Below are 19,460 nucleotides of genomic sequence, written 5' to 3' on the forward strand. Positions count from 1 at the left end.
TGTTCGATACGTTGTAAGTCAGTGCGTATTGCGTAGAACTTTGTTTTTAATTAACAAATGGTAAACGCCATAGCGTACACTATCGAGTTATGGATGTATGTGGGAGGTTGCTAAGCACGAAAGAAGCGTAAGTCTTTTTAATAGTCGCACGAGGCTATCGCCTCGTGCGACTCTAGATCGCCTCGTGCGACTCTAGCTTCTTGAGTGCTTAGCAAGCCTCCCAAGTACATTCATAACTCAATAGTGTACGCTATGGCGTTTACCATTTGTTTTATAGCACAACTTTTAGGCGATTTATTACAGTTTTTTGAGGTAAAAATGCGCGCGTTAAGGTATTTGAAATAGACTACAAATTTTTTTTCTTGTTTTTTTTGGGATTTTTTTAATAAGGGGTTAATTTTTTTTTTTTTTTTTTTCAAAAAAAAGAAAGCCCGCCCCACTTAACAAATGCGTGTAGTGCTCGCGTAAACGCTGACGAAAACCTAAAAGAAAAAATAAGCAAACTTTTTGAATTTTTGATTTCAGGCGTGCCTTATGCCTAAAAGTCTTTCAGCAATATGGAGAGATGGATGTTCTTAGGTTTAGTTTTTCAAATTCACAGGAAAATCGAGAAAATATGTATAAACTCGCGAAGTAGACTACTGGTAGTCTGTCTTTTCTCTTAGGGTCGGAGCGCGCGGTTATATCAGGAACGCGAGCAAACTGGTTGAACTGGCGGGTGGATGAGAAGGGGCTTGGGGCGAGACGAGAAAAGACAGACTACGGACTCTTTTGGAATAGCCGATTCCCTCTATAGCGCGCGCCTGCAGGGAATCACGGTAGTTGTATTCATCAAACCATGCGCGAGACTCAGCAACGATGCACGTTGCTGAGTCTCGCGCTCGGTATTCTTGAGGATATCCGTCAGCTCTCCGTTGGTCCAGCAACGGAGTTGCTGATTGGTCAGTTCATACCAAATTACGTAACTTTCGCGGGAAGCGAAGATTGCGTAATAGCATAGCATTTAAATTAACCTGCCCACTGGTTTTGGAATAACTGCAATCTTCCAGTTGTGAAAATACACGAAGACGAATTCGCGTCTGTCTTAGGGCCTGTTTATATGGAGGAGAGTTGTCCCTGGTAGGAGGGTAACCCTTTCCCCCGAGCTATCTTTTACCGAGAGTTTATATGAGAAAGTTGTCCCTATTGACCGAGCCAAACTTGGCCCTCTCGGTTCAAAAGACTGGCGAGAGTTATTTTGAAATATCTATTAAGGCTGTCTTTTTAAAATCAGGAACGCTGAAACATCGACGAAGACCATTTTAGACAAATTTTCCGCCAACTTGATGCTGTTTTGGCCGATTCTAGCATTTGCGCATGCTCCGTGTGTGTCAACTTGTCCCTTGTAGGCGAGGCAAAAATAACCAAACTGTTTATATGGAAAAAAGTTGGCTCGCTCCCCAGGGTCACCCTACCATCAAAGCGAGTGACCCTCCACCCAGGGTCACCCTGCCCCCCGAGCCAACTTTGCAATTTCTCCCCGGGGGGGTACTCCATATAGTGGCCTATGGGGAGGCTCCGCCCGAAAGGGGTACCTTCAGGCTTCAGGTATATAAAAGGGTAGGATCACATTTAGGTTATAGGGTATTAACCTCTTTAGGTTTTTTAAGGTCCTGAATAAAATTTTCCAACAGACGCACTTTATGGCTGTATTATTTTAATTTATAAAGCGCAACATGAAAATGACAAAAAAAAGGTCCTGTTCTAAGTCTATGCCAAGTCTTTTAGGTATATGAAAGGGTACTTTTTTCAGTAAAGGGTATACGAAAGGGTACAATTTCTGTGAAAGTGGTATATAAAAGGGTAAGGGGTAAGAGCTTGGGGCGGAGCCTCCCCGTATAAAACTTTTTTGAGTGCCCCCCCCGGGAATTTCTCATATAAACAGTTCGCAGCTATTTATAAAGAAACGTATGAAAAGCTCTCTCGCCCGGGGTGGCTCGGTATGGAGGGTAACCCTCCTACCAGGGACAACTCTCTTCCATATAAACAGGCCCTTAATCATGTGGTCGACAAGCAGCTGCAAGCATCGTCGTGTGGTTCAAATCAAGGATTTCAAAGCGCAGAGCTTACGAATGCTCTCGCCATCAACTACCGTTCCGTGTGCGCGTGCTGCTTATTGATTATTGCAAATACCCTTTTTTGCAAACCAAAAGATAGATTTCACTATTTAGATTGTCCATCTTTACCACGAAATTAATAAGAAGATCTCAAGTGGTGCGTGCTTATATTGAAGGAATTCAGGCGCTCTTTTGAAAGGATTTTTTAAAACAAAAAACTATGCTGACGCAAACACGTACACTCCGTTACGCCATTCGCGCGCGCAACCTACGAATATAATTTCTCTATAAATGTTACAAGTAAAACTCTATTGTAAAACAAATAAAATAGCCTTGAACGTAAAAGTAACTCCGAAGCGAAGATCGTGGACTGCAGTCGAGTATGTGCAAAGTTGCATTAAAGAAGCGGAACGCTCTCAGCCATTCTGTTTCGTGAAAGTGAATTTATAGCGCAGCCGGCTTCAGACTCCAGTGAACGCTGGAAGCACATGTCGAAATCTCCATCGCCCACGGAGAATCTAAAGTTCGCCATGATTCCTTCTTAAGTCGGTTACCAAAGGTTACTCCCGCGAGAACCAAGTTGATTGACAGGAAGCTCGTGTCCTCAAAAAGTTTACAAGAGTCCGCAGTCTGTTTTTCCTCGATCGCGCGCGCACTCTTGTCTCGCCCCAATCCTTCCTCGCGCGTCTTAAAACCCTCCCTAGTCTCGCACTCCCTTACTAAATTTCGAGAGAAAACAGATTGCAAGCAGTCTACTCGTGAAGTAGCAGCACTTTCTTGTGCCATGTCGCATCAGATCAGCGCGCGCGCTCAGGTTGAAGACATACGTCAGCGTACACCCATGGGCAAATAATAGACGAAAAGTAGACGGTATTTTAACCAATCAGAGCGCGCGCTTTACCTTAGTTGTGCTCACTTTGAAAATTAAAAACAGTAATCCTATTTGCCTGGATGCGCAATCGCTTGTACAACTCTAGAAGCCTTTAGTATTGGACAAGTCATTTTCTGCGTGAGGAATATGACATTTGAATCTCTGAAATATTCAGCATCTTACCAAGGGGAGGTGGGAAAAGACTGGGAAAAGCTTAGGTGGCGTGGGACACTGGTCAGAGTGTAGCTCTTTCCCTCGACCACCCCCCCCCCCCCATAATCTTTGGGTCTTGAATTCTGATACATCTCGCGCACTTCTTTTCTTTTTTCAAATATTCGTTCATTTTGCATTTTTTAAATGTTTAAGGATACGAGAAACTTTATTCAGTGTGCCCAGAAGAATGCTCATCAGGAAATTGTAATTAAACCCTTAAAGGGGGTAGACCAATCTGGGTGTGACTCGACCTTTTTTTCGACCGCTAAAAGATACCATTTTCATGCCATATTGATATAGAATACCAAGTCAGTGTATGACGGTGTTATACATTTTTTTACGTGCAACCCTTAACGTAGTCCAGTCCCTGAACTCTCTCTTCCGCGCGCCCTTTATAGGGGTTGAACCCAGGCATGCTCTCTTCGCGCGCCTGGGTTCAGCCCCTATAAAGGGCGCGCGGAAGAGAGAGTTCAGGGACTGGACTACTCTTAACGAAACCTAGCAGCCTAAACTATTCGCTTTCTTTACTGAACACCCTAAGCGAGAACAAAATCCTTAATTTACGTTCCTAAGCGGGGCGACAAGCATGCCCGTCCCACCTTTCCCGGCCACAGTAGAATCTACCGTAAGCAGACACCTTTAGGACCTGAAAACGTATCCATTAAGGAGAGGAGTTCGGTGATTGGAGATTACAAATTCAGTGTTTGTGTGTACTGGATCCATAACTTAGTCCAGTTCACACTAATCCGGATAGATTTTAAAACGGAGTTTTTGCCCCGAAAACGGATAAAATGTTTTCTGTCCACACTTCACTTCACTTCACTTGTCCCCTGGCGCCAAGTTGGCGCATAGGGCCTCTTTCTGTCCACACTATTGGTTTCAAAATTTTCACCGTTCACACTAATCCGGATAAATTAAAAACGAAACGCGGCATCGGCCCCAGATGGATAGAATAGATGAATAAACTCACTTACAGCTCAAAGACGTCTTCAAAAACTTCTTCAGTCTAAAATGAGGCATTGATACAATGTACGTTAATTGTTGCGCGCACAATGGCGTGGATGCGCTCTTTCAAAAGAGAGGATATCCTCGTAGTGTAATCACCCACAGCCAAAGACGAACCCAGGAGATCAACCGCGAAAGAGCATTGAGAAATTCAGAACGAGGCAACAAGACCGACCACTCAGAGAAAGTGCCCCTAGTCCTGACTTACCAGCCAAAGAACCAGGAAGTCAAAAACATTCTTCTCAAGAACTTCCGTATTCTGATCGATGATCCCACCACAAAGGAAATATTCAACGCCAAACCTTTGTGTGTCTATCGGCGGGATACGAGTCTCCGAGACATCCTGGTCCACAGCACTTTCTCGTCTGGCGCTTCTCATGTTCAAGCGGAACCACCAGGAACATTTGCTTGTAACAGACCTCAATGCCGCACTTGTGACTTTACGGGAAGGACGGCAACGGTCACCTCCGCTGACGGGGGTGTTCGCCTCAAGGGAGGGTTCGACTGCACTGCGGCCGTCGTAGTCTATGTTATCGCGTGTCAACGCTGTCACAAGATGTACATTGGCGAAACTGGTCGCAGGCTTTCTGACTGTTTCGGTGAACACCTGCGTTCAGTGGAGGGCTATCATCAGCACCCCCGCTACCAAGGGGGTGGCTTTCCCGTTGCCGAACACTTCAACCTTCTCGACCACAATAACATCCAAGACACGAGAGTGTCCGTGGTAAAGAAAGTGAACGGAGAAACGGCAGTGCATCAACGCGAAGAGAAACGGCTGATCTTCCAGCTGAAAACACTAGCCCCTGGTGGCTTGAACGTTGACTTTAAATTTAGTTTTTCTTTTCGCTTAGGCTCGCGCGCGCAACACTTTAAAGCGCATCCACGCCATTGTGCGCGCAACAATTAACGTACATTGTATCAACGGCTCATTTTAGACTGAAGAAGGGGTTTCCCCGAAACGCTTCTATTTTGTCAACAACAAATAAGCACTTTTTTGAAAAAATTGTTTACACGAACGTTTAATCCAAAGTGCTACACAGGAATACTTTATTTATCTTCTAGAAATGTTACCTCGATTTGCCATGGTTCCATGCCGCACGAAAACGCGGAATGTTTCTGCCGTGTAGCACAAGCAAATTTTGCTTCTTGGAAACAAAAATTGACGCTGGAAACAATACTTCCCGTGTGGCAAAACGGGGAAACATTGGGGAAACATGACCGCGCTACGGGTGTTCCGGAAACATGTTTCCTCGTTTTGCCAGGCCTTTACACCCACCGTCACGGTTTAAAGGCCCATCTGATCAACTAACGTTTTCAGTTCTCATTAGCTCACCAACGTTTTCACTTAACGTTGTTCTTCAAATAGAAATAGGGAATGAATAAGTTCCCAAATGCAGAGGAGGTAGAAACTAAACTTTGAATCACCATCTAATACATATTTCTTATCTTGTCAGCTCATTTCTAAACTCTTTCTTATACCGCTTACACCCCCCCCCCCCCCCCCCCCCACCCCCCCCCCCCCCGAATAAAGCTCCCCAAGTTATATTTCTACTAACAACCACCTAACAAGTTGTAAGAGCCCAGGTCTTAGAACTGAAATTTTACGATATAAATTACAAAAAAGTAATAAAGAGTTCTCTGGTTAAAATTATTAAAAATTGTAAGCTTTCGGCAGCCAGTCTGCTGTCTTTGACGGATAAAAATATATGTTTTTTTTAAAATAGACCTAAAAATTTGAATACAACAAGCGAATCGCATAAATTAAAGCTTAAAATATATGTAAAAACGAATTTTATGAGAATGCTTTGAGTGTTAAAATTAATGTTGTATTTACTTGGAAGAGGGCACGAATTGTTGTTGGTCTCAACCGTTTTCGCTGTGTGCCATGATTCGAGCGTCTTTTTGATGCGGTTATTACCTTTTAGCATTGTTGAAGTCAATGACATGATCAAAAGTCAAAGCATGTTTCGCAACATTGGAACCATTAACACAAGGAATTTAATAAATAACTAATAATTTAATAATTTATTGGGATATAAATTACCCTGCGGAAACAGAAACATTCTTTCAAAATCAGCGATTCAGCAAGTGCATGTTTGAAGATTGTAGCTCTCACTTTTAAATTTCAAAAACCAAAAAAATTTACTCAATTTCTTTGGGTGGAAGAAAACGTGGAATAAGAGATAAATTCAGTTAACACTGACTGGATGACCACTTTGAGCGTTAACTTTTAATAAATATCAGTATTTTTAAAAAATTGGATCCTTTGTGGTTACAGAGATTTAGATCGAAAACCAGCCACGAAGGCGACTTAGTGCAGAAGATATCCCTTCCATATAATTCGGATTTTCGTGAGGTTTCGGTCAGAAATACTTTACCTTGACCCAGCAAAGTTATTATTAATTTTTTAATGTGCAATTACGTAACTTTCACATATTAATATCAAGGGAAGCCATATATCACCACAATTTTAATAAAATCACCAAAAGTTAATCAACATGACAATTAATTATTTTAGGAAGAAGAACATTTTGTTGGATCTTGGCGCTTGAGCCTTCCCCTAATCGCAGTGGCTTCGGCAATGGTTAATATCCACCAAACAAACGATCATTAAATCCCTTTGGGGTGGAAGGGGGGAGGGTTGACCAAATGTAGGTTTGGCCTCTCTGTATTATAAAGGCCTGGTCAAACGGTGGCGCAAGTAGTCGCAAGTTTAACTTGCATTCAGATTCGAATCCCTTCGAGAGCGCGCTACATGCAATTCAATTCTTCAGGTCTCTTCAGGAAACAATCAAACAGTGCTTGGCCAAACAGTAACAAACTTGGCTTGCGTCCACTTGCGCGCAAATTTGATCAGTTTGTCCTCGGATCCCGATCCCGATTACAGTGAACCCAAGTCACCGCTAGTACACGCGAGTTTTCAACTTGCGTCTGCTTGCGACTCCGTTTGGCAATTTGTTTTCGGATACTCAGCAACAATAATAGTCGCTTCTTCCCTGTGCACAGAGTTTTCTTCGATCTTCCTTGAAAAATCGGGAGTTTTCTTTGATCTGGGTATTTGTGTTTGAAAGAAACTATCGTTATTGTGTATAGATGCGCGCTTTTTTTGACCCATTAATTTTCATATCATAAGTGGGAATCGCATTTTGTAAGTACCTAGTGACATTTCACGTTCGTTATTACTTTACTTTATTGCGGAAAAACCCATCAAATTTTATGCTAAGTTGAAGCTAATACCCTCCAAATAAAATTTTCATTTGAAGTCATGACGTTAAATGATTGATTTTTGTGCTCGCCGCCAGCCAATGGCATAATCTAATTGATGCTCGAGTAAAAGCAAGCAGTGAATACGAAACATATTAGCAAATTAAGTTATCCTTCAATAAATTCTACCGCTTTTAATCAGCACTAAATCTATTTAATTTATCTATGCTAAGTGTTTTAACTTTTATCTTCAAAGAGTTTTTGGACTATGGGGGGCTTTAAATTAAGTTCTGATAGTCAAAACTACTTTGGATTTCTTGGAAGTGACGTAGACGCAAAGCGAAGCGACGAAAAATTACATTTCCTCTAGGATAAACAAGCATAATGATTTTATTGAGCTAGAGAATGTGTGTGTGGAATAAAATGCAAAGACAACCGGAAAAACCTGCTGAATTCTCTGAGGGCTTTATAGGAGAAGAAAATATTAATATTTTTGCCATAAATTTCCATATTTTTAACATTGATCGCAGTGATCCAGTTTCTAATCGATTCCATTTTATCGTATTTCCTTGCAGATTTTCAAACATCCATCCATTCTCGTCAACGATATCCGATACGGTTAGTTTTTTGTTGAACGTAGCATTTTTTTTTCTCTTCTTCTCTGGGTAAAATTACATATTTTTTCAGTCTTGAACGAATTTTTTTTTTGACCTTCGGTCCAAAAGAGTACCGAAACTTGTTAAATGAGTTATGAGAGAGATTTTGTTGTTATACGACACATTGATTTCCACAATCTGACAGCGCAATTGGTACAGTGGCTTTTGGGAATATTTAAATTTAAACTCTATATGATTACTTAAAATAACTCGGTTCCTAGACAAAACAAACTTCGTTTGTTTTGCCAAGCAAAAAATATGAAGGCGAAAGCTCTTATAAAAAATATGGATAAATTGTATCGGAAGTGCGAATTAGTGTTAGAATACGTAATTTTTCGTAAAGGTATCCATTTTTTTTCCTTTCACACGCAACCGACACCGAAGGTTTTAATTAGAACCACTATAAAAGACGAAAAATGTTTTTTCTGAAATATTTACAGTATGCAGACTCCAAGTCAACGGGGTTACTGCATATGAATCGGTTCTTTTATCCAAGCTGGCCGTACGTAACATCAATTCCTGACGTATTTTGTTGATTATCAAGAGAGACAATCTTCAAAAAAGCTTGCAGTCTTTTCCTTTTCAACATCTTGATTATTCGGAATTGGAATATAAGAATTTTTTTCTTTATTCCTTTTTCAGCGAAAATACCTTTCTTTGTTTTGGTTTCCTGTTTATTATCATTGAAAAAAAAGTTAACGAAACTTAAGTAATTTATAAACCGCACATAAGTTTTTCGTTTGACTATAAAATTAGAAACCTATCAGAACCACAACTTTTACAATGAAACGATTTAATTTGTGAGGTGAACCCATTAGCGCGGTAAATTCTAAGTTCCTTTGCTTGTAGTTTAATATAATATCATCTAACTTGGCAATTTGATTGGTGAAGTGAAGGCCTACTGTCGATTAAAGAAAGACAAGATTGTTTTAATTTTTTTGCGGCGAATCATTTCGTTCGCCCACCCGAGAAAACCTTTATATTATCCAGTAAACTTTTATTAGCGGGCAGACTAACTGGTCGTCTTAAAATAAAGTCATCCAAGCCTAAGAAATAAGAACCGTGTCTCAGTTGAAATAGATATCTTATGGGTTTTCGTTTTGTTTGATATAGGGACGTTTAAGATTGTAATCGTGGAAATTCATTTTTTTTTTCCATCACAAAAACGCTGATAGCAGCGGGATGAATAGCTCTTATTGTGAGCTCAACCCGTTAATGTTCGTTTTCATTTACATAAATTTATTTTTGGCGCTTCAAACCACCTGCTTTACTGAGCAAGTTGTCAGAGCCGCCTCAGGAGATTAAACATGAAAACAAGTCACTAAAACTCCGCCGGTCAACAATACATCACCCTAACATTCGTGCGCTCATAGCAACTGTGTGAACATTGAGCGCACTGTAACAAGCTTGAAGCATTTCTCTGATACTCTTAACCCGTCAGTTACTTTGACACTCGCTTGTTGCCAGCGCTCAACTTAAAGTTTTAATAATTGAACATGAATTAGTAAGGCTACCGTGAATTTTACGCAGCAAATGATTGTTTAGCGTTGTGTGCACGGGGAGAAGCTAAGAATATTTGATGTAGAAATCACTAGAAAATACATCTCTGAAGAGCGTCTGAGGCTCTGTGTGACACGTCAAGAAAATTTTGTCTTAACTTCGCCAATTTGTGTGGATGGCTTCATCTATTTGGGTGAAACTTCACTGTTGTGAAGTAACAGAGATGAAACACTGAGAAAGTCACAATGGTGAGGTTCGCTCCAGTTATTTCCAGCGCAGCTGTAGCAAGAGCTCAGGTGAACAACCAACGAAACAGAGCCGCACGAAATAAGGATTTAACTTCACTGAAAAACGCGCCTGGTGGAAGAGTTAAATTGCCTTCTTTGTACCCTGCTGTATCACTACGATCTTTACACTCAAGAACAGGCAATGGAGGGAGTCAGCAACAGAAATCGATCAGGCGACAGGGACACGTATTACCGGACAATCATCTCTTGATATTACTGAACAAGACAGGACAAGTGTTTTAAGAGAGTTGCGCGAAAGAAACGGTGGCTCATCGCCAAGAGTTAAAGGTACTCCGTTAGTGGTTGGTGCTGCCGGCATTTTGCGGGCAGCAACGGCTCTCGCGGTAGATAACACAACAGCAGAGACAACAGTGCAACAAGCCGAAGAACAAATAGAAGAACCGGAATGCGAGGTAAATAACTTCCGTATCTGCATTTCTAAATTTCTTTATCAGCTTAAAATGCATTTGTAGTTTTATCTTTCGATTTATTAAGGACCCTGGCCGGCCGGGGTGCATGGCAACTCTTTCTAACGAGAAGTAAAATTTATATTGGAGCTTCTTCTTGTTCGCCAAGCAAGGTGACGATAAATAGGATGTACTTAATATCGACATTTATTCTGTCAGCTGTTAATATTGGGTTGTTCACTCTCAGCTTCAGACGAATAACAGTAATATATAATTTCTATCCTTTTCTCATAGATGCTTTGTATTCAACATCCGATTCTGAACAGTAAAAACTGTCTGTCAGCTGCCCTGAATATTTTTGTGTACATCACACTGTGCTATTCATTTGGGTTTCCGTTGTAATAATGCTCGCAACTACAATCATTTCGCTGTTTTGGTTCAGTAATACCCGCTTCAAGGCTAATCAAAGCGCAAATATATCTTCTCATTTCGTCACGTCGTCCTACGTTGATTTGGCTTTACATGTTTACAATTTTGTTTTTGTTGTGTGACAAAGTCGCTTATCAAATAAAAGTTTACGAACAAGAACCAAGCGATGTGAGGTCTTCACGTTGACTTTAACGATCAATTTCTCAGGCTGTTTTAACGATATCACCCCGGCTTGACTTTGTTATCGGAATATATTCTACCTCGCATGCATATAGATTTTGGTTCGAAACAATGACCAGTCAAAAGGATGTTTTTGTTCAGCAGAGCAAAGTGTATTCGAAAAGGTAGCGGATTTCATGAATTTTTGCAGAAGTGTGGTATCAACATTTCAATTTTACCAAATTTAATTTAGTCTGTGTAAAATATTGCGCTTCGGATTGATATTCAAATTTTCATATTTTCTTTACCGGCCGGCGTACGTGCGCTATTTGAATTGTCAGAAAAGTCCTTCTTTCTCGTTTTAAATAAAAGTGTTTATTGCTAAATATTAAATATTCGCTTGTCTGTAAATGAAAATTTGCGTGCGTGATTGAAAATTCCACTCGATGTTTTTGATGTGAACTTGTGTCCTTCTCTTGGTTGCCATGGTAACGTTGTGTTTGGGTTTTTTGAGTTTTTCTTCACTATAAATTGAAATTTGTCTTTTAAGCTTTTGTGTCATGTTTTAAGCTTAGAGGAAGCGGCAATAGCCAGCTAAAAACTTGTTTAAACTTCCTCCATTGAAACCGAATAAACTCTAACATGAAATAACAGGTCTCCTAAAATTCCTGTTTGGTTTAACGAGTGGCCTATGGACTGGTCCACATTAACAAAGAGTATTTTATAGAAGGCCTAATTTTTCAAGGGACAGCTTTTCAAGAAAAAGGAAAATGTAATTGACAATGTCATGCGAAATGATTGCTGTGTTCGAGAACCAACGAATATTTATTGGGTGAAGTAGATTATTTACATATCTACTGTTTAAATTTAAATTAAAGTCGGCTGGAATATCTTTCGTCTTTGTTCTTGAACACGATGGTTGAAGTTCTTCGAGTTTTCTTAAATGATTTTTCAACATTGAATTTTCTTGCGTTTATATTTTGCTCGCAAAAGGCATCTATTGGTCCTCAAAATATCGTCTGCATGCCTCGTCACTTCAAATATTTAATTAATTTTGTTAAAATTTCTTTTCGCATGTTAATTTTTCATGTCTTTACCTTAAACACGACATGGCTTCTGTTTCACTTACATATTGAAATAGATTGGTCTCATTCGTAATGTACCGTATCTTTGGTCATCTTATATTATTTTGCACAATTCTTTTACAAAATTGCAGTCTGCGAAAGAAATTGTGTCTTTTTTCCGCCGGGTATTTCTCGCTGTATTTTTATGCAGTTTAAATAACAGGTGGAAGCCGGCTGCTTTCACTTCAACAAACAGCCTTCGAGGGCTTACAAAGTTGCGTGTATGCCAATGAAATGTAGACTAGAGATCTCACATGTTTTTGCTTTTTAGTAAAAAAGATAAAAATTTTAAAATATGTCTGCGGAAATATGGGTAGATATATGCAAGTAACAGGCTTGACGTGGTTGTGGTTTTATCAGGGTAAATTTGTCATTTACATGCATATTTATTTCGATACTTGGAAGATATTTGGTTTAATCTCATCGATAGTGCCGACAATTTCGACGAAAATGCGCGCGCTGACAACACAATAAATCTTTTGAAAACGTTTATTTTCCAACATATTTTACAGGTTTTAATAATGATAGCAATCAATAGGAAATGATAGCAATCAATAGGCAAGAACTCCACAGACTTTTTCAGTCTTGGTTTTTATGGTTTTGTTAGTCGATAGAAAGCTTGAGATGAGCTCACAGCCTTGTTGTTAAAAACAAATGCTAGTGTTCCGTCTAAAGTTAGCATATACCAGGCGAGAGGAGTGTACAGGTTCAGTGTCTATAGTAGCGAGAATATAATCACCGCCTTACGATTAAAAGTGAACAGTTGATTCTGCACTGGTAGAAAGATAACTGTAGTGAAAAGGATGTATCATTTGACTGTGAAGGGGTACTTTATAGGATAATACAGGGTACTCTTCACATGAGGAGACTTTCAGTTTTAAAAACTAGCTCTCCTCTAGAGAGGATTTTTCTCGAAAGATGATGATTGTGCGCTCTCGTTGGCCCTCGTGCCCTCTCGGCGACTCTCGTGCGCTCTTGGCGACTTTCTTCGACTCTCGTGCGCTCTCGACTGCTCTCGTCGCCTCTTGTACGATCCTGTCGAGTTTGAACCTACTCAAATTAATTTTCTGAGAATCGACGAGATGTTTCTGATGTTTGGCTACGCTTGGTGGGCGCGTTGATGAACACTTTCGTGCAATTTTCATCGTTTAATTCTCCGCGACTGTCATTCTTGTTTAGCCCGGACCTTTTCATGATAAACCCCTCTATTATTTTCTAATCCTGAAAGACAGTTTAGATCAATCTTAGGTTTAACGACAGAGGTTACTTGATTTGGTTATTTCCGCCTTTTTCAAAGCCCCTGACTTCCCTTTTTTAAGAAATTAGAATTTTTGTTTGATATTTAATGTGTGTAAACTGAACTCCTAGTAAAGAACCGTACATATTTGGTTTAGACAATGACTGTAGATTACTGTAAGGCTGGTTTTGAAGTGAAATCATTTATTTCGATCTAGAGCGTATAGTTTATTGCTATAATAAATTAAAACTCCAGAGAATATCACTTTTCTCTTTTCCTAGACCTGTCTTATTGAATGTGCCTGTTGAATATCCTTTGTACACAACAGAGAAAAGTTTGAGTGGCTCAAACTCAACTGCATGATGAGTGTAGAACAAAGAACATATTCAATGAACTGATTAAACCATATTTATAAAGGTTGGCAGAAACTGTCGACATGTTGGTTGGTGGGAGACGCGGTGGCATGATGGTTACTTTTTAGACGATCAGAACCAATCGCTATTTAGCTGAGGCGCGTTCTCCCGCGCTTTGTACTCGAGCTGTATGTTTTCCCGCGCTTTGTCCTTGAGCTGTATGTTATCCCGCGCTTTGTCCTTGAGCTGTATGTTATCCCGCGCTTTGTACTCGAGCTGTATGTTTTCCTGCGCTTTTTACTCGAGCTGTATGTTATCCCGCGCTTTGTACTCGAGCTGTGTGTTTTCCCGCGCTTTGTACTCGAGCTGCATGTTTTCCCGCGCTTTGTACTCGAGCTGTATGTTTTCCCGCGCTTTGTACTCGAGCTGTATGTTATCCCGCGCTTTGTACTCGGGCTGTATGTTTTTCCGCACTTTGCACTCGGGCTGTATGTTTTCCCTCGCTTTGTACTTGAGCTGCATGTTTTCCCGCACTTTGCACTCGGGCTGTATGTTTTCCCGCGCTTTGTACTTGAGCTACATGTTTTTTCGCGCTTTGTACTCGAGCTGAATGTTTTCCCGCGCTTTGTACTTGAGCTACATGTTTTCCCGCACTTTGCACTCGGGCTGTATGTTTTCCCGCGCTTTGTACTTGAGCTACATGTTTTTTCGCGCTTTGTACTCGAGCTGAATGTTTTCCCGCGCTTTGTACTTGAGCTACATGTTTTCCCGCACTTTGCACTCGGGCTGTATGTTTTCCCGCGCTTTGTACTCGAGCTGTATGTTTTCCCGCGCTTTGTACTCTTTCTTTTTTTGAGCTTTATGTTTTCCCGCACTTTGCACTCGAGCTGTGTGTTTTCCCGCGCTTTGTACTCGAGCTGTGTGTTTTCCCGCGCTTTGTACCCGGGCTGTATGTTTTCCCGCGCTTTGTACTTGAGCTGTATGTTTTTCCACACTTTGCACCCGGGCCACATGTTTTCCCGCGGTTTGTATCCGGGCTGCATGTTTTCCCGCGCCGTGCTTTGCAATTTGAGCGATTTTTTCAGAACAAGATTTAGCGACTATTTAATTTAGAGATTTTCCGAAAAATTTAAAAAGTTGATGATATCGTGTAAACCAGTTTTCAATGAACATATAGCTTAGATGGAAATAAATGTTCAGTAAAAGAACAAACTCACTTAAAATTGAACTAATTTTGCATTGCCAGAAAGAACAAAGTTATTGGCATCTATTTTAAAAAGAATTTTTCAAGTCGACTATAGTTAAATTTGACCGAGTCAAATTTTAGCCAGCACTAAATTTAGCAATTTTTGCTAAAATCGCTAAAATTAGTAGCCGCTTACAATAGTAACCTTAAGGTAATTGCAAAGGGTTGCATGTTTTCGCTGCAAGTTCTGATTAGCTTATAGCTTTATAGTTGGCCATGAGATAATTTGGTCTTGGTTTCACCACAGTCATTAGAGAAAACCACTGTGGTCCGCAAAAGAGTTTCAGTGTACTCATGACTTTGCCACCAAGTCGTATCTCGTGCGGCTAATATATGGAACCATGCAGTGTATGACGTGTAGTATGTGCTCGTGACGTCTTTCTTGTCTTGGAACATTAACACCATTGAATCCTATTCACTATAAATTATCTAATCTTACTAACAGCTCTCTAATGCTAAGACAAAAATAGACTTTCTTAAAAACAGTGACAACAATCAATCTTTTCTGTTTCAAATAATCTCGGAAACAGTTTTTACTCCTACGGAGCTTGTGAATGCCAACGCAAAAATGGACTTTCTTTAAAACAATGGGAACAACCAATCTTTCCTGTTATAAATCTTCTCTGAGACAGCTCGTTAATACTCCTTCGGACAACTTGTGAATGCCAAGGCAAAAATGGACTTTCTTGAAAACAATGGGAACAACCAATCTTTCCTGTTATAAATCTTCTCTGAGACAGCTCGTTAATACTCCTTCGGACAACTTGTGAATGCCAAGGCAAAAATGGACTTTCTGAACATGGAAAACCGATTAAGGGAAAAAAGCATGTGGTATTGTTTGCGAATAATGGACTCTAGCAAGCTGCCAGGTTTGATTGAGAACTTGACATGAGTTTATTATGAAATGATTGGAAATAAATATGTTGATTTTGGCGTCAGAATTAGCGAAGATATTCACCATTTTAAAAACTAGCAATGTTTTAGGTTTTTTACCTGCTTTAACTTGTTTTTTATAAAAGGGATAGCTCTTTAGTAAAGCCTGGTTTTCATCAGCGACGCAAGCACAAGCGCAAGCATAACAGCCCTTATTTTACCATGAATACGGCTTCGATGCAAGCAAAAGCAGCACAAACACATTGAATTTTGATGCTTATGCTTGAACTTGGAGTGTGTCAAGCAAAAGCACAGGGGTCATTTCTTTTCATGTTCGCTTGCTTGCGTTTGTCTTGTTTTCTTTGTGTTTTTGTTTTTGTGTTTTTTGTTTTTTGGCTGGGTTGTTTTGCTTGCGTTTGTGCTTGCGCTTGTGCTTGCGTCGCTAGTGAAAACCAGGCTTAAATATATCTTATCAGATATTTTAGTGTGTAGTATTGCTGTAAATGTTAAGTAAAATTTTGGTGAGTTTGTAAGGCAAGTTAGAATGCGAATGACGAGTAGAGATGTACAGCATACTACAATGTCTGATAAGAGGTTTATTATCGAACGTTGTTCTTTCCCGAGGTCCTGACTTTCAACCGCGTTTGTCACTCTCGAGCGGTCAGAGCGAATAAAAGGTCAACAGAAAACCTGTTTAACCGGTCTATTATAGTACAAATACCGTGTGATATTTTTGCTCGTTTCGTGCGTTACTTATACATTATTGAGCCCAATTAGATAATAACACTCTTTTACCGCCCAGGAAGCTTAGGTTTATGCCTGATATATGCCTGGCTTTTCAACAAATTCTCACATTTATGCTTGCAGTTATTTTTAGTCACTTAACGTTTCTTCGAAATTGTGAAAATATTGTTTTCTTTCATTCCCCATTATGGATTAATTTCTGACATTTCTTAACCACTAAATTATCAAATTAAAAAAGTTTTATTAACTTAAAATCGAATTCCTCCAAGAAAATAATTAAAGGCATTGCATGAAAAAAATATAAGAAGAGTTTTGAAGGTGATCTTGGGTTTTCGAAATTTGCACTTGGTTAGTAATTCAATATTTGCCTAATGGGCGTGTATTACTCTAGTTGTGAACAGCTCTAGCAGGAGTGCTTAAAAGGCGCGCGGGAAGTTGAAATGCCGCTAATATTACCACAGGTAACACAGTAAAACACAGCTGTCATTTAGGATTTGTTAGTTTAAAGATATGATACGAAATACTTGTATTTATCGACCACTGATATAAAACCTGTGAAGTTTACAAATGACTTATTTCCAAAGTTATTAGATGTACCAGTAAATAATCTACTTATTTTATGCAGGTGGACCTTTTGTAAAAAAGAAGCGCACCGCTAAGAAGATATCAACCATCGTTTGATAAGTTTGTTATTTCATGCTGCAAAATGTGACAAGTTAATAAGCTCAGAGTAAATTGTGAAAAATTGAGAGTCGGTTAGCTGTTCAGTTAAATTGAATATTTTTTGGTACAAATAACTGAGTTTGCTTAGTAGATCGTAAAGTTATAGCAATTTTTCACTGTTTTATCACCAGGGAAACATAAGTCACCATGGAAGAATGCCAAATTGACAGTTTTATCAGATCAAAATAATCGCATTTCCCACCTAATACGAGTGTTAAAAAAATTGAAAATGAAGATTCTTTTTATTGTAACGGGTTTTGAAACCGCTAAAACAAGACTTGTTTTGCTTTTTTCATCGCGAGTGGAAGTCAACCGCAATGGCTTTTTTTAGTAACTGTGTTTTTCAATTGCTTTTCGAGTGCTGATGGCGCGCGCGCTAATTTTCATGAGTAATTAGCATTCGATTTTGTGAAAATCAACTCGAGCGACTTTCGATTTCCTTGATTTGTTGAATAGGTACCCTGTAACCGCTCCCAGCCTTTTTAAGCAACCCTCTGGCGTGTATCGTAGCACACGTTTGTTTATACGTGCACAATTAATTCGACTAAACCTCGATATGCGAAACATGATTAAGAGCGAATTCCCTCTTCGGCAGGTGCTACGAAAACAAAGGTTTCCATGGTTACGAGACTCTGATACGTCATATAATTTTGACACCAAACAACCTTCGTGTATGATGTATAAAGTTGCACAGAATTCCGAGTGCCGCTAAACCCGAAAGAAAAAAATTAAGGGCAAGAGAAAATTATTCTGGTTGCTTCTGAACCTTTTTTGTGGCACGCCTGTAACTCGCTGAAACCCTAAGTGGATAATCGGACTGCGATGTATTTTTAACAGCTCCGAACGACTGTCTAACCATGAAGCGTGCTTTTAATTTGTTTGTTGAGATGCAGTGGAAGAGGAAAACATTGTTAATTTTGTGATTCGATTGGCCGTCAACGATAGAAAGGAGAGACGTTCGTTCAAGAAAGCATCTTGGTTAAGCATTTTAAAAATGCAAATTCGACATCTTTGCCACGATGAAATCAAGCGCGAGTTTTAGAATAACACCAAAGTCTTCTAGTCAAAACGCGACAGCAAGTAACAGGAACATCAATCATAGCTCGTCGGGGACTTCTATTAATGGAATCTCTCTTAACTCGAACTCAAGTGAATCTCAAACACACACCTTCGTGCCAATATCCCCGGAATATCTACGCCAGCCGCTGGAAGATTTCGATTCGCCGCAAACAAACGTAAGTCAAATAATTTCGTTAAATATTGGTCTAATATGAAGTTTAAGTTAAATGCTTTCCTGCTTCCTGTGTTTTTAACACCGATAACAGCACAGAATTTACCGGCCCGGTCAATATGACAAATCCGGGCAAGCAGTGGACTATGCGGGAATGATACTTTTAATTTTTTGCGTCAATCGTTGGATAGTTTTTATTCGCCAGAATTCCCTTAAAAACAGTTTTTTTGTGGCGCAAAAAGTTAAGTTCCAATTGCGAACGAGTAAGACAGGAAAATTATCTCTCCTTTTGGAAATAAATTTTTATTGTCGATTTCTGATTCATGATTGGTTCATGCTTTGTAATTTTTAGCTGAAATTAAGACTGTATAAACAGTAGGTATTTCAGTAACTTTTATTATTGAAAATAAACACTCTTCTCTAAAAAAAAACTGATTTACTCAGAAGTATGGATCACCCGCGATGAATTTATGTGTAATTTAAAATGGTTTTCTGTGAAGTCAGAAGCTAAAGATATTTCAATTTCGCGGCTATCGAATGTTAGGAATTAGGACCTTAAGCAAGGCCTGTAAATACGTCGAACGTTTATATTATGTTATATTGCTTGTTACAAAGCAATGCGCAAAATTAATTGTAACAAATTTTCGACGCGTGTAAAGAGCTAGTTTAATGCCAAAAAGAGTTTCGTATTTAGGGAACCTTTCTTGAATAAAATCTTTAATAATTATCTATCCGCTCAAATTGAACCAAAACAATTTTTGCTTTTCAAGTTAAGCTATTCCGGTTCTAATGTAAGACTGGCAGACGGCATTAAGTCAATTTGACGAGCTTCAACTTCGGCGTAAAAATAACTGTTGAGCGGTGTTAGGTAACATTAAACGATAATTTCAATATTTAAATACTTTGCTAGATCCTGAGTCATTTCAAGAAACGAAGACATTTCGGAAATTAATCCTCAAATCCTTCTTAAAAATAAAATAGGTAATCCGAGTTTGTAAATGTAATCCAACGTTTATTTTTCTAATGTGTGAAGAAAATCTGCAACACTACAATAGCACACAACAAGACATATTTACCTCCGACAGTACTGACAGATAACACA

The 19,460-nt window shown here is 39.4% G+C and overlaps 1 pseudogene across 1 annotated transcript in view; it reads left to right on the forward strand.

Moving 5' to 3' along the window:
- The first annotated feature begins 9,348 nt into the window (after positions 1 to 9,348).
- The window catches only part of LOC144651498 (sodium channel protein 1 brain-like), a 34,193-nt pseudogene continuing 24,081 nt past the window's right edge, over positions 9,349 to 19,460 (forward strand). Inside the window, exon 1 of the transcript XR_013570326.1 lies at positions 9,349 to 10,245. The product of XR_013570326.1 is annotated as a sodium channel protein 1 brain-like (transcript). The remainder of the gene's footprint in view (positions 10,246 to 19,460) is intronic.

Source organism: Oculina patagonica, chromosome 1 (genome assembly GCF_052425735.1).
Source record: "Oculina patagonica isolate OP01 chromosome 1, crgOcupat, whole genome shotgun sequence".
In the NCBI taxonomy this organism is placed as follows: Eukaryota; Metazoa; Cnidaria; class Anthozoa; order Scleractinia; family Oculinidae; genus Oculina; species Oculina patagonica.